The following is a 14661-nucleotide window of genomic DNA, read 5'->3' on the forward strand; positions in this document are numbered from 1 at the left end:
TCTTTTCTCCAGTGGCTCCTGTGGAGGTTTGGAGACCCCTCGGTGTCACTCTGCTTCTCTCTCTGGTTCCAGTCCTAACAATGTGAACCCCAGGTGCCCCACCCCGGCCTGCTCCAGTGCCCCAGTATGAGCAAGGAGAGCTCTTCCCTGCATCTAGCCTGTGACGAACACCTCTGGTGACAGCCCTCTCTGCCTTGTTTCCAGTCCTTTAATGAGCTGCCTGCAGCTAGCATCACTCTCACTCCGCTCTTCACACCCACTGAGCCCCACGCTTGGAGCCGAGCGCTGGGGGTCTGCCAGAAAGACCAGCTCCTAAGCTCCCTGGAGGCTGTGCCTGCTCAAGTTCTCAATGTTGCTTTCTCAGCCCTGCTTGGCGCTCTAATAAAGTTCTATCGATTCTAGGTTTTTTCCTAGAAATTTGTCCAAATTCCATTCAGTATTGTTTCATGCATCTCGACTATGATTTTGATGGGTTTGGGGAAGGAAGGTGAGTTCCTGGGTTCTGCTGATATCTGAACCTGGAAATCTTGCCCATATTGCTGAGTGCCACACCAGGAAGTACGGGCTAACTTTGGGGCAGCAGGAGGCTGTGTGCAATGCAGGCATCACCTCATGCAGGGCTGGAGCATATCAGATGACCTAATGGGCTGCAAAGTTGAAATCAGGGCTGCTTAGTAAACGGCGGGATGTATGTAGAATTGCATAAGAAAGATCCAAGCTTCCAGGATTGGGGATGAAACAGTCTCTTCAGACTGTGCTCTCAGGATTTTCAGAGGAGAGCTATTTCTCAAGATCTCTTTGACCTTTGTCACCATCAGGAATTAATGTTTAACTGGCACATGAGTCTGGAAATGCAAGAGGAGGGAAACGTGTGGCTTAGAGTTTCAAGAAGAGTGACTGCCTCAGCGCCGAGTGCCTCAGCGGCTTCTCCACATCCCCCTCAGTCCCCGAAGCTGGAGAATCCCATCAGGGAGAGTAGCCCTATGAGGAATTCACATTCCGGGTGTGTAAGTCTCTGGTTTTATACCTACTCAGATGGTAGTGGGGGGAAACAGCAACACTGTGCCTTGACTCTCTGGCCTCATGTTACTGAATATTTGCTTAAAGCTTAACTCGGTGGACGGACCTTGCGCGGTGCTTTCTCTCCTGCCGCAGGCTGGCAGGGGCTTTTGTTCTGTGGGGACGGTGCACTCGGTTGCTCCCCATGCACACAGTCACTCCAGTGACACATGTCTGATGAGGCACTGGGAATGATTTCATGACTGTGGCTCAGCAGCAAACGCAGGCCAGACGTGGTTCTGCTTTTCACACGCACCGCCAGGGGTAGTGGTGGGTATTTTATTCCCCCGAGCTTCTGTTTCTTCTGTAAATGAGGATTTTCATAGTATCTACCTTGTGAGGATTAAATCCCATAGTTTTATGGAGGTGATTAATCAATGTGAACTCTGCCCTTACCTTCCTAACCTCTGAGGCTTCGTGAGCGCTCTCTCCTTATGGTGGATGGTACGGTCTCCTTAGAGGTCAATTTGACGTCTACCTATGCAGTGTGATGTGAGGAGAATTAGATCTTTCCCACCAACTTGCTATGCTGAGTACAATTCCCATCTGAATACATCAGTCTTGCAAAGAAATTGTTGCTCTCTATCACGCGTGAGTTAAAACCATCACTTCTGAGTGGTCAGTTTGCGCTGGGCTCTGTCTAGAAGAAGGTTCATGTTCTTCACCTCCAGTACCATCCCCATTTCACAAGTAACCAAATAGCCAGAGTTGGGAAGGAAGATGGCACAAGGTCTTGCAGCTGGTGGAGATGAAACGTGAACGAAGCCCGTCTGCACTTGGTGCTGTCCGGCAGCCAAGCAATCCAGTGTGTCATTCCAGGGTGACAAGTGCTGGTCCCACAGCTGGGGTAAGTCCCTCCAGCATTCGGCCTTGCTCTCTGTGCTTCTCTGGATGAGGTGCAGAGTAAAGGTGACCCTGGGCTGGGCGCAGTGACTCACGCCTGTAATCCCAGCACTTTGGGAGGCCGAGGCAGGCGGATCACAAGGTGAGGGGTTTGAGACCAGCCTGGGCAACATAGCGAAACCCCTTCTCTACTAAAAATACAAAAGAAATTACCTGGGCCTGGTGGCAGGTGCCTGTAATCCCAGCTACTTGGGAGGCTGAGGCAAGGAGAATCGCTTGAACCTGGGAGGCAGAAGTTGTGGTGAGCCGAGAACCAGCCACTGAACTCCAGTCCAGGCAACAGTGTGAGACTCCATCTCTAAAAAAAAAAAAAAAAAAAAAAGATGACCCACAGAGAAAGCAGATACGTGATATATTTTGAAACCAGGGAAATGTTGGTACAGCTTAATATTTTCAGACTCTTAAAAATTGCTAAATAAGTTTGAAGAGACACAACCATCTGCCTACAGTGCCACTCCTGAACTTCATGCCTCCCTGGTCTCTAAGAAAGGGGAGAAGCTCAAGAATGTTGAATGCAGGCACAACTGTGGAAGAAGAGCAGAGTTTTCACATTTTAACAAGGTCAATTGAGTAATCAACTCAATTAATTAATTAATTAATTATATAAAATGAGGGCGGGGTGCTGTGGCTCACATCTATAATCCCAGCATTTTGGAAGGCTAAGGTGGGCAGATCACTTGAGCTCAGGACTTTGAGACCAGCCTGGGCAACATGGTGAGACCTCATCTCTACTAAAAATGTAAAAATAAGCCAGGCATGGTGGCATCCGCCTGTAGTCTCAGCTACTTAGGAGGCTGAAGCAGGAGAATCACTTGAACCTGGGAGGCAAGGTTGTGGTGAGTGGAGATCAAGTCACTGCACTTCAGCCTGGGTGACAGAGACCCTATCTCATGAAATAATAATACTACTAATAAAATAAAATTATAAAAGTTTGACCCCACCAGGAATATATTACAGTTCCAAAAATGTATAGAGCCTTAAACATATAAAAAATATCTTGGTTCAACTATGAAAATCAACAAATTGACCATTTTTACCAATTATAATAAACTGCATGATATATTTAGCAAACAAAACATTAGTAATTCTTTAGAAAATTTCAAAAACAAAAGTAATAATCTTGCTTTATTGGACATATATGGAATCCTGTACCTAAAAATAAGAAAATACGCTTTCTTCCCAAGTGCACCTGAAATATTTACAAAATCTGAGGCAGTATCAGGGCATAATGTAAATTGTCAACATCTGTCAGAGAATTGCTCTCACACCAACGTGTTCTCTGACCAAAATTCAATCCAATTAATTAAATTAGAATTCAATTTTAAAATGAGCAAATATTGCTATGTATGTCTGGATAATTTTTTTTTCTTTTGAGACAGAGTCTCTCTCTGCTGTCCAGGCTGGAGTGCGTAGTGCAATCTTGGCTCATTGCAAACTCTGCCTCTCGAGTTCAAGTGATTCTCCTCCCTCACCCTTCGAGTAGCTGGGATTACAAGTACCTGCCACTATGCCTGACTGATTTTTGTATTTTTAATAGAGGTGGGGTTTTGCCATGTTGGCCAGGGTGGTCTCGAACTCCTGACCTGAGGTGATGCGCCCGCCTCGGCCTCCCAAAGTGCTGGGATTACAGGCGTGAGCCACCGTGCCAGGCAATCTGGACATTTTTTGAATAACTACTGAACAACTCATATATCAAAAAAAATAAAATAGAAATTAAGTACTACTCATGCATACATGATAATAAAATGCCAGCCCCTCCTCGTACCTGTGTCCCCCTGGTGTGTGGCCCAAGCTGTGTGCAGGGTGAAGGGCGCCCACCCAGGGAGCAGTGCAGCTCCAGCCTCACCCTGTGGGAGCCCTGTGCTCAGTCACACTGCAGCCCCCAAGCTCCTGGTCAGTCCTCCCTCAACAGGGTCTTCCTTATGGGTACATTGCCACGGGTGAGAAAGAGAGGTCTGTGTTCCTCAGGACAGAGAAATTTTAGCTCAAGAAGTGCCTGGCTGTCCAGCTTAACACTGCGCCCCTCCACAGAGCTCCAATGTTCATAGCTGGGACCTGCCTCTCCCCTGTAGTCATGACTGAACTCACAGTGTTTGGGAGGATGAGCCACCCTGCTGCTGGCTTCTGGTTTCCCCCGGATGGTGACGACTGGGCAGCTCCTGTCTTGCGCTGTGCGTAAATGGGCCTAATCTCCTTACTGCTTCCACTGTGCATGTGGCTGCTGCCTGCGGGTCCCTGCATGGCTGCTGGAGAGAGCTGCTTATTCACAGGCTGAGACCAGGGTCCCCTCACTTGTTCCACCTGAGAGTTCCCCACCCTGCAGCCCCTGTACCCATGGCATGTCCTGCTACCTTGAAGGCTGCTGCCTCTGCCTCAGCTCCAAGGGGTCTCTGCTCTACAGGGGTAACTGCTTCTTTGAAAAGATGCTGCTTAAAGTGAGAGGACGGATGGCTCTCCTTGGGGAATTTCTAGCTCTGGACTGTGCCGCAAGCCCTGAATGTGGTCTGTGTTTGTGCGTGCATGCATGCATTTAGGTATGTGTGTGTGTGCATGTGTGCAAGAATGTGTGTGGTATGCATACATGTACGATGTGCTATTGTGCATGTGTGTAGTGTGCATAAACATGCACATATGTTCTTGTGTATGTATGTGCATGTGCATGCACGTGTGTGCAGGCATGAGTGTGTATGGTGTGTGTACACGTGTGTGTAGTCAGGGCAGAGGCACCTGCAGGCTGCTCATCATGAGTGGACCCTGTTCCCCACCCTTTTTCCTCTGCAAAGTCCAGGCCCTTTTCCTAGCTTCATATGACTCCACATGACTCCACATGCACCTTCAGGAGAAACGAAGTCCTGCTCCTTCTAGCGCACCCATCAACCAGAGGTGGGAGTGAGGGTGGGGAAGATGCTCCTCCCTGTTGCTGCCTTATGCTGGGAAGAGAGACAGAGCTCCAACCATGTATTAGATGCTGATAGGCTTAAGGGTAACAGCACAGGACTTTGAATGAGATGCAGGTGGCTCAATACCTAATCTGCATCTCGCTTCACTTTCTCATCTAGGGAAGTGGGCTTGGCACCCTGAGCCTCCCGGGTATCACAGCGTCCTAATAGTCCCTCACAGAAGGAGCAGGCCCAGAGTGAGCGTACCCTAAATGCCATGCTACCCTCCTTACCCCTGGTGTGGAGCCTGGGGGTTCTCAGAGTTGCTGGGAGAATCCCAGGAGCACTGCCCCCAAGTCTGCGTCCCACACAGTGCCTGGGAATACAGGGCTCATTTTTCCCTGGGCTCTCCCCAGCCCCTGCAGGCCCTGCTCCTCCTCTCCATCCTGCTAGGATGGCTCTCTCCCCCTGGGGGCAGAGTCGGGGCAGGAGGTGGTGGGAGGGTGGAGAGATGCTGCTCAGTAAATAATGCAGAGCCGGCAGCTCTGATTGGCTTCGGGGAGGCGGACACTGTGTCTACATAAATGGCAATTGCATCCTCTGTGCCTCTTAACTGTCACTGTGGAGAGGAGAGAGAGAGGACAGAGAGCAAGCCACTCCCGGCTGCCTGTGAGTACCGCTCTTTGTACTCATGGCTTGGGGACCAGACTTACGCGTCCAGCTCCCCAGATGGCCGTGACCCTGGGGCTTAGGGTGGGAGGTTTGCCGGTTAATTCTAGCTGTGTTGAGTTCTCCTCCGGCAGGAGGAAGGAGGCTCTGCCTACAGGGACAGCCGAGCATCCGGTATGTGCAGGTGGCACAGGGTTTACCGAAACTTTTCAAGAAAATAGGCACCAACCTAGGTCGGCTGCTTTTTTGTGCCATCTGTGAACAACAGGTCAGGCAAAGAATCCCAAACTTTGGGTTGCTTTTTAGGCTGTATTCCTAGAGCCATGACAGCAACGTAACCAAGTGAGTGGAAATTATTTTCCAGACTGGCTCGTGTGCATGGACAGCCCGCAGAGGCCACGCGGTGGGTGGGAAAGGAGGTGGTGCAGCCTCACAGACCCAGGTTTGCATTCAGGCACCCACCTCCCCAGCCGCCTTTCCTCCCTCAGAGGTGAAGGAGAGGAGCTAATTAGCAGCATCTTCCCAGCAGATTGTGGTGAAAACGGGGTCTGGTTTTATAAAGGGGCGGACACACAGTAGGTCCTCAATAAATTAGAGCTCTATTATGAATAAGCGAGGAAAGTGCAGGGCACTGAGCATGCTGCTGAGTGGCCCGCTGCGGCCTCCATGGCCTGTTTTCTTCAGTTTCCAAGGGAAATTTGGGCAGGTGACGTGGGTTCTCCCCATAAGCATGTTTCTTTCTTGGAGACTCCAAGGGCAGAGACTCCTTGAAGAAAATTTCTCATTCAGATAAGCACGGTTTCCCCACCAAAAGGCAACATCGCTGCACAAAAGCTGATCTTCTGTGGGTTTGTCAAGGATGCCAGAGACAAACAGACCCCTTTTGCTCAGGGAACAGGAGTCCTGGCCGGCAGCCTGTGGTGACCCCAGGCTAGAACACAAGCTTCCTGGATGGATGACCACAGAGCAAGTTAAGGGGTGTCTGGATGTTTTTGAGGGAAACAAAATCGTGCCATTCTCAGCAGTTTCTTTTCTTCTTGTCTTCTGGGCACACACTGGGTGGACCTCTGCACACAGCCAATGTGAATAAAATAATTAAAATAAATCCCCTTTAACTCCCCTCCCCACAAATTCAGAGATAGTCTGGGGGATCTAATTACATTTGTTTTCTGCTCTTCAAGATGTTGATTATTCTGAAGGTTTTACTTTCAGAAACTCAATTTGAGTCGGCTAATAAGTTTAGGGAAAGATTCTAGGAAAACCACACTATGTGGATATTTTAAAAGAGGTGTTCTGCGGCCGGGCACAGTGGCTTGTGCCTGTAATCCCAGCACTTTGGGAGGCTGAGATGAGTGGATTACCCGAGGTTGGGTGTTCAAGACCAGCCTGGCCAACATGGTGAAACCCCATCTCTACTAAAAGTACAAAAATTAGACGGGCATTTTGGTGCGTGCCTATGGTCCCAGCTACTCAGGGGGCTGAGGCAGGAGAATTGCTCGAACCCAGGAGGCAGAGGTTGCAGTGAGCCAAGATCGCCCTGTTGTACTCCAGCCTGGATGACAGAGTGTTCTCTGTTCTGATGTTTTGTGTTTGTCTGGTGCTTGTTGGCATTTCTGAAGGAAGACACTCAGGGAGCCCAGAAGTGCTTCATGGGCATATGGGGCAGCAATGGGCACAGGGCCTTGTAGGAAAGGTTAGACTCCCATTGTGCTAAGAGGCGGCGGAGGGTCCTGATCTTCTGGTCTGGGCGGAGGCAGCTGTGAAAGCCACTTCTGTGCTGTGCAGGCTGAGAGGAGCTCCGTGCCTCCTGCATGCTTCCCGGAGCCTCTCTGCATTGCTGTAGAGGGGATCACACTGCTACTTTGCAGAGCCGATGTGAAGTTTGGGAGAATATAGGTAAAGGGCTTACACTACTGCCCTGTATGTGGCACCTATTCAACATTTCTTCTGTTTGGAGGAAGTAGGGGAGAGGCACTTCTCTTGGGGGATGGAGGGCAGCAGAGTTTGTTGAGCTTCTGCCTATTTCTGTTGGGATCAGCCCAGGTGGGTAGAGGCAGATGTGTGTCTGTGGGCTCAGCGCTCCCACTTGAAGCCATGTTCCCCTGTTCTCCCGTGTGCAGTGAAGCAGGCAGGAGCCCTGGACCACACTCTGGGTTGCAGACACTGCCTTTCCCATCCCCAGTGGGAGGCCCGTGTAGAGCTGTGGTCTCATCTCTGGCCATGGTGAGGACACAGGCAGCTGACAGCGCAGGTGTAAGTGGATTCCCAGGCACCCACTCCTGCACTTACTGGCTATGCGGCTGTGGTCAAGTTAAACAGCAGTACCTCTACTGGCCTGGCAGGGTTGTGAGTGTGTTCAGTGAGATAATACAAATCAAGAGCTTATCAGGAGCTTGGGCACTGCTGATTTGTTTGGTTTCTTGGACAATAGGATGTGGTAACCAAGGTTCAACAGATTCTCAGAATTTTACTTGGGGACACTTCAAGTGTAGGGTTCTTAGTAACACCAGGCCCCAGGCCAGCAACTGTTCAATATGAGGAATAAGGAAGCATTCACCGTGAACTGAGAAGTTAATATTTACCATGATACTAGCTCATCAGGACTCCCCAGAGAGGTGCCAAGTCATACGAAATAGATCCACAGTGCAGGTGTCCTATGTTTATAATAGACAGGACACCAGGACACATCACGGGCACAGGACGTTATGACTATGATGAAAACAAGCAACCAACTAGAACGTAATTTGAATCATCTCAAGCCTATAGCAAAGACAGATGGTGGTGATCTCTTGCGAACTATTGACGTGACCAAAAGAGAAAGAGGAAGAGAACTGAGAAAAAAATAAGGGAAAAATTTCTGAGTGGGGGGTGATTTCTGAAAAGTTTCTTCTGAAATAACTCTTTAATAAAATGAAAACAAAGGAGAAATGTTAAAATTCAAATTACCTAGTGGTTCTCATACAAACTTTTAAAACTAGCAACCATGAATGAAAAGAATAAAACTTGAATGCTCTAAGATTTAAAGTTAAAATTTGAATGAAGGATAAAAGCTTACAGAGATGGGGTGTCTCTGCTCGTTGCCTGATGGTGAGTGATATTTCTGTATCATTCTAGTTTTTCAAAAAGAAATTGACAACGTGCAAAAAGAACTGTACAACTCACATGTCTCAGGTCCACTGGAGAATTAATATCTTTGAGGGACAGACCCAAGAGTTGCAATGTGTGTGGTGATGGTGGAGTGCACTGTCATTTACCCATGACAGTGCTGCCCATACAGCAAACAGCTGACAGGGAAAGTGGGGTGGGTGGTGTCATAGGAACATTGTGAAATTCCCTGCTCAGCAGCCCTTAATAAGAGCAAATAGAAGCGTTATGTTAAGGAAATTGTGCATATTGTAATTAGGCATACAGAAAAAATGTCAAGTGAAAAAAGGACCCCAATGATACACACATCCTCATTGCAACTATTTTAATTGTCTGCGGTCAGGACTAAATTGGAATAATATCAATCAATTTCATGTCCTTGACATTCTTTTTTTGTCTTTTGAAGTTGCTCAAGTTATGAATGTTTCCAGCCAGCATTAACTTAGATCACAGCATGGTTACACAGATGTGAGTGGAAGTAGTATCTTTCCATGGGAGGAAAATTGAAAATCAAGACAAATTTCTCTGTGGCTCCTTTCTATGGATAATTGTTGGCCAAGAATCTGCTTTGATAGAGCATTGTTTATTAAACAGGGAATGAATAAGAAACAGCGGCACAAAGCTCTTTCCTCTTTCGTGTCAGCAGAGGAGCAAGGCTTTCCTTTGCATTTTGATCTTTGTTTCTTGTAGAAATGTTCTTCCTTTTTTCTTATGCTACCTCAGGAGAAGAGGCATCTGCCTGTCTTTTGTAACATCAATAATAATAAATGCTAGACACAGGTTTACAGTCCAAAGTGCTCTCTGCCTACATGAGCTTGCGGCCCCATTTTACAAGTGAAGAAACAGACTCAGAGAGGCCAGGACGTCAGCCGGCAGTTGCATGCCTCTTGCAGCAGAGCTATGGACTCAAGTTGTTTTCTCTGAGTGCAAACCCACCGTTCCATTCTTTCTACTCTCCATGAAGAGAAGGAGGAGGAGGAGGACTGTCCTGTGGAATTGCAGTATTGAAAGCATAGCTCCACTTGACTGTGGCAGGTTCATTTTCCAAAGCAGATCAAGCTGGCCAGGGAGGCCAGATGGATGGAGTGGGACTTAGAACCCAGCGCAAAGGCCCTTGCAGGAGTTCCTCTCTGGACCAAAACTCCTTTGAGATGATAGATTTGATTCCTCCTGAATTTGCATAGGTGTAGAGAGTGAAGTGCTATGCTTCGAGCATCTGCCTTGTAACTGTCTTGTACTCTCTTCATGGTTCTGTGTGGTGCCCAGGATGATGGCCATGGTACAGATAGATTGCAAGTGCATTGGCAATGGAGTGCACGTGTGTGTTTCTCCCAACATTCCTATGTTGAAATCCTCACCGGCAATGTATTAGGAAGGGGGAGCTTTGGGAAGTGATTAGGTCATGACGTCAGAGTGATCACCTGCATCAAGTGATCACCTGACCTCAAGTGATCTGCCCACTTTGGCCTCTCAAAGTGCTAGGATTACAGGCGTGAGCCACTACGCCTGGCCCTCTAGGGTCTCTTTTACAAGGTCATGAAGTCAGAGCTTTCATGAATTCAAGACCAGCCTAGCCAACATGGTGAAACCCCATCTGTACTAAAAATACAAAAAATTAGTTGGAAATCACTTGAACCCGGGAGGTGGTGGTGGCAGTGAGCCGAGATTGTGCCACTGCACTTCAGCCTAGGCAAAAGAGCGAGACTCCGTCTCAACAAAAAGAGACCCTAGAGAGACCCGTCACCCCTTCACCATGTGAGGACATAGAGAGATAGCAATGTCTATGAGAAACAAGCCTCGCCAGACACCAAGTCTGCCAGGGCCTTAATCTTGGACTTCCAGCCTCACAACTCTACGAAATCATTGTCTGTTGTTTATAAACTGCCCAGTCTATAGAACTTTTATAGCAGCCCAAAGGGACTAAGATAGGGGGCTTGGCCATGTCTCACCTCCAGCCAAGAGCTGCCCAAGCCCTTTCTCGTTCTGGTTACCATTTGTAACCAATGTGATCTATAAGCAACCAAGGCACCGTGGAAGCTGCGGTGCCCTGTGGCCCTCAGTGGGCATTCGGGAAATCATTCCTTGCACCCTGGGAGAAACTGGTTTTACAAGCTTCTATCCTGAAGTTACTTAAGCCATGCTCTTTTCATCAACTGATATGCATCTGGCTACAGCTGTTAGGGATACTCTCTGCCTGTGTTTGCATCCAGGGGATTCTCTAGGGTGCCTTTAGGAGCCAGACTGCCTGAGTTCAACTGTGGCGTGATCTGACTACAACAGGCGCAGAGTCTTGGTTCAGTTGTGCAGCCTCTCTGTGCCTTGGTCTTCTCATCTGTTAAAGGGAGTAATAATCCTGACAAGGTTCTTACGAAGATTAAATACAGGAACCATGCAAAGAGCTTAACGTAGTTCTTAGCGCATGTAATTTTATATCAATGTTAACTATTTTCTAGACCAATGAGAGAGTGCCTATTTAAACAAGAACACCCAGGTTTACATAAAAGTAGTGGTACCAGTGTAAGACAGTGGCAAGGGTGTGTGCATATGTGTGTGTGTGTGGTGCACTGGCTTAATTGTGTCAATTATAATGAGGGACACTTTGGCCTACAGGATGAAGGAAACAGGTGTTCTGCCTCTGCTTTGCTTCAACCAGTTTCACACCTAGGATAGCCCTTCCCGTCTCTGGGTCCCAGCTCCCTCCCTTATAAAATGAGCACAGTAGTAGCTCTTACCAATAAAGCATGGGAGCTAAGACATTAGCCTGTCCTGGGTCTCTTTTCCAACAGATCTCCTGTCTCCCCCACTGACTCCAAATTACGCAGACCATGCTTCTCAGGAGCCCAGGATACCTGGTTTGCAGAAGGGTTCTACCAATGGGAGTAAAGAGGCTGGAGGGCAGAGGTACCACCATCCTTATGACGCTGGCTCAGCCTCCTCCTCCATGCCTGCTCTCCCAGCAAGCCTGACTCAGTGGCAGCTTTGCACAGCTGGCCTGGATCCTGGTTCCAGGAGTACAGTCTCTCCCATCTCTCCATTAGAGGGATGGGAGTCCATCATGGTGGCCAGAGAGGTTAGCTGAGCTTCCTCGGTTACTTAAGGTCACCCTGTTAATAAGCCATGGAGAAAAGATACAAGCCAAGCTGTCTGGATCCAGAGTCGACACCTCTCCCCTGCAGCACCGTGCCACCTCCCAGAACACTTTCTATTTATGTTGCTTTTACCCATGTAAGGAAGTCTGTGGTGTTTCTCTCTCTGCAGTTTTTACAGCTCATGTGCTAAGGGCCTCAGTGACACAGAATCTTCATGACTTTCTGAAGAATGCTGTGGGAACCTGGGGCCAAGCATGTGCAGTAATTGGCTTTGGGGATCACAGTCTCTGAGAAGGGCAGTTTTACAGAAAGTAGCCCTGAGCATAACTCTGACTCTAGTCCCTGACTATTATCTCATCAAAGAATCTGACAAATCTGTCCGCATCACCTAAGTCTTGTAGGCTAGAAAGAACCAGCAGTTGCAAAAAAGTGGATTTCCAGCGTGTAAACAGATGGGTTTGAGACCCGTGGAAGAGAAATACGGGTGAAGATAATGTGTCCTAGATGGGGAGGAGGGAAGGAGCTGAGGAAGCTGGCCTCAAAAGCCTCAAAACAAGGCACTTCTGCCCAGTTAATAATTTGTTTTTACTTAAAAAAATTAATAGACTTTCAGAACAGTTTCAGGTTTACAGGAGAGTCGAACAGAAAGTAGAGTCCTCATATTTCCCCTCTTCCCCCACACAGTTCCCCCGTTATTAATGAAAACATTTTACTGAATACTGACTCTGCAGCAGGCACTCACCCTGTCATCTCATTCATCTTCCCGGGAGCACTGGAGGGAGGTAATTCCATGCATTCTTGCTTTCACAGAGGCTGAGAGAGAGCCTTAGAAAGAGTGGAGGTTGAAGGTCACAGAGTAACTGAAAGTGGTGACGTTGACCTCGCGTCTGTCTGACACTTGGTGGTGTAGCAGGAGGCCACTTGTGAGCGGATTTGGATTATTCATGTGCCTCTTGGCTAGTGACAAAAATGCTCATGTAAAGCTTCTTAGTGGCCTGTTGTTTAACCAGCCTTAAGGGTTAATAAAAGAACTCAGAGGATCTTTTTTGAGGGAAGTTTATTAGATAGCCGTTTTCCTGTTATTGAAAAGCTCTCATGGCTAGAAACTTGTTTATGGTCTCTGTTGGAAGCATTTCTCCTTCTAGGCATTTTTATGTTCATTAAGAAACCAGTTAGGCAAGGTGTGGTGGCTCAGGCCTGTAATCCCAGCACTTTGGGAGGCTGAGGTGGGTGGATCGCAAGGTCAGAAGTTCGAGACCAGCCTGACCAATATGGTGAAACCCCATCTCTACTAAAAAATACAAAAATTAGCCAGGCGTGGTGGCATGCCTGTAATCCCTGCTACTTGGGAGGCTGAGGCAGGAGAATTGCTTGAACCTGGGAGGTGGAGGTTGCAGTGAGCCAAGATCACACCACTGCACTCCAGCCTGGGTGACAGAGCAAGACTCCATCTCAAAAAAACAAAAACAAAAACAAAAAAAGAAAAGAAACCAGTAAACCCAGGGGGAAATCACCCAAATTAGTTTTGTGCCTGGATTTATACATATATGCTTGAGGGGGAGAGTGAGCCAGGGCCTCACAGTCCCAAAAGCATACATGTTTTCTGAGACATAAACTACGGCTCTTTTTTTTTGGAATAGGGTAAAAAATGTTAACCCTATTTTTTTCATCAGCATAGAAAAGTCAAGAGAGGCTGAACAAAGTCTCCAGTGTCCCAGTGTTTGAGGCAAAATCATGTCTTGTGTGCATGAACAGGCAGGACCATGGACAGATCCACAATGCATGGTTGCTGTCTCCACCACTGGGCCTGTGAGGAATCCACTCCCTCACATGGGCCTGCCCAGGGTGCGAGGGGTCTGGGCTGGATTCTTTCCAGTGGCTATGGCAGAGAATTCCTAGGAGTGAAATCCCAGTGCCTGGACCGGGGGACACTTAGTCAAGTGCTGAGCATGGAGGGCTAGATGCTGGGCAGGGACTGAGACAGGAGATGGCACAGGTAGAAGCAATCAGGACTCAGTGGTGGGAGGGGCTGTGGCTCCTGAACCATTAGTGTCTCCTGTGACTCTTCCTTGTGGCAGATATGTGATGGGCTGGTGATTTGAGCTGTCTCAAAGGTAGATAGTAGAATCCAATAGAGTATTATAGAAATAAAATGTCTAGAGAACCAAAGATAATTCATTCCTTCATCATTCAGCAAACACCTACAGTGCCCACTGTTGTCCAGGGCCTGTGACTGGTCCTGAGAATGCAAAAATAACTAAGTTGAGGACCCTGCTTGGAGAAGCCCACCGTTAGCAAAGGGTAGCCGTGAAATGATGCATTACAACAAAATAACCCCACCAGTCAATCAGTAGGTCTGAGGGAGCTCAGGGGAGTCCATCTCTTCTTGAAGCATGTGGGGCTGGAGATGAACTCTGACTGTTGCTGATGCAAAAAGACATTGAGCCAGAAGTCCAGGAGGCGGCCGGCTCACCGTGCACAGGCAATGCACCACAGGGGCCACGTGGAGAATAGCGCAGCGTGAACAATGGTGCGGGGTAGAGAATAGCGTGGAGAATAGCGTGGTGTGCAGCTGCTGGAACACTGCGCAGATTATGTCAACAGAAGCTGTTTCAAGGGTCTGGAGAGGCATAAGCCACAGCCTTTATCAGAGGCGAAGTCTTCCAGCTAATATTTACACAGCTTGGGAGCATAAAATATCAAACAGCTACAAAATGAGCACAAGATTCTCTGTGGCTTTGTGCTAAGAGACTTCTAAAAAGGTCTTTCTGGGAAATAATCTGTGAATAAATAACAGAGAATAATTTAAAAAATAAGAACCAGGTCTTATTTTACACTTTGACTAGGAATATTTCTTTTGGTGTATGTTGTATGTGTCTGCCTGCTGCGTTTGTTTACTCCAGAGACACGTGCTTTAG

At 47.9% G+C, this 14661-nt stretch overlaps 1 protein-coding gene across 3 annotated transcripts in view; it reads left to right on the top strand.

The window, feature by feature from the left end:
* The first annotated feature begins 831 nt into the window (after positions 1 to 831).
* Positions 832 to 14661, top strand: part of DDC (dopa decarboxylase) — a 90827-nt gene continuing 76997 nt past the window's right edge. The window contains exon 1 of one of the 3 annotated variants that reach the window (XM_012458895.3): positions 832 to 1007. The gene's annotated coding sequence lies outside the window, so the exon portion shown is untranslated. Of the gene's footprint in view, positions 1008 to 5452; positions 5511 to 14661 lie in introns of those variants that run through there. The other 2 variants (XM_021669328.2, XM_012458888.2) reach the window with 2 other exon arrangements.

This window comes from Aotus nancymaae, unplaced genomic scaffold (assembly GCF_030222135.1).
Source record: "Aotus nancymaae isolate 86718 unplaced genomic scaffold, 86718_ANA_hifiasm-v0.15.2.pri h1tg000065l, whole genome shotgun sequence".
NCBI classification, from domain to species: domain Eukaryota; kingdom Metazoa; phylum Chordata; class Mammalia; order Primates; family Aotidae; genus Aotus; species Aotus nancymaae.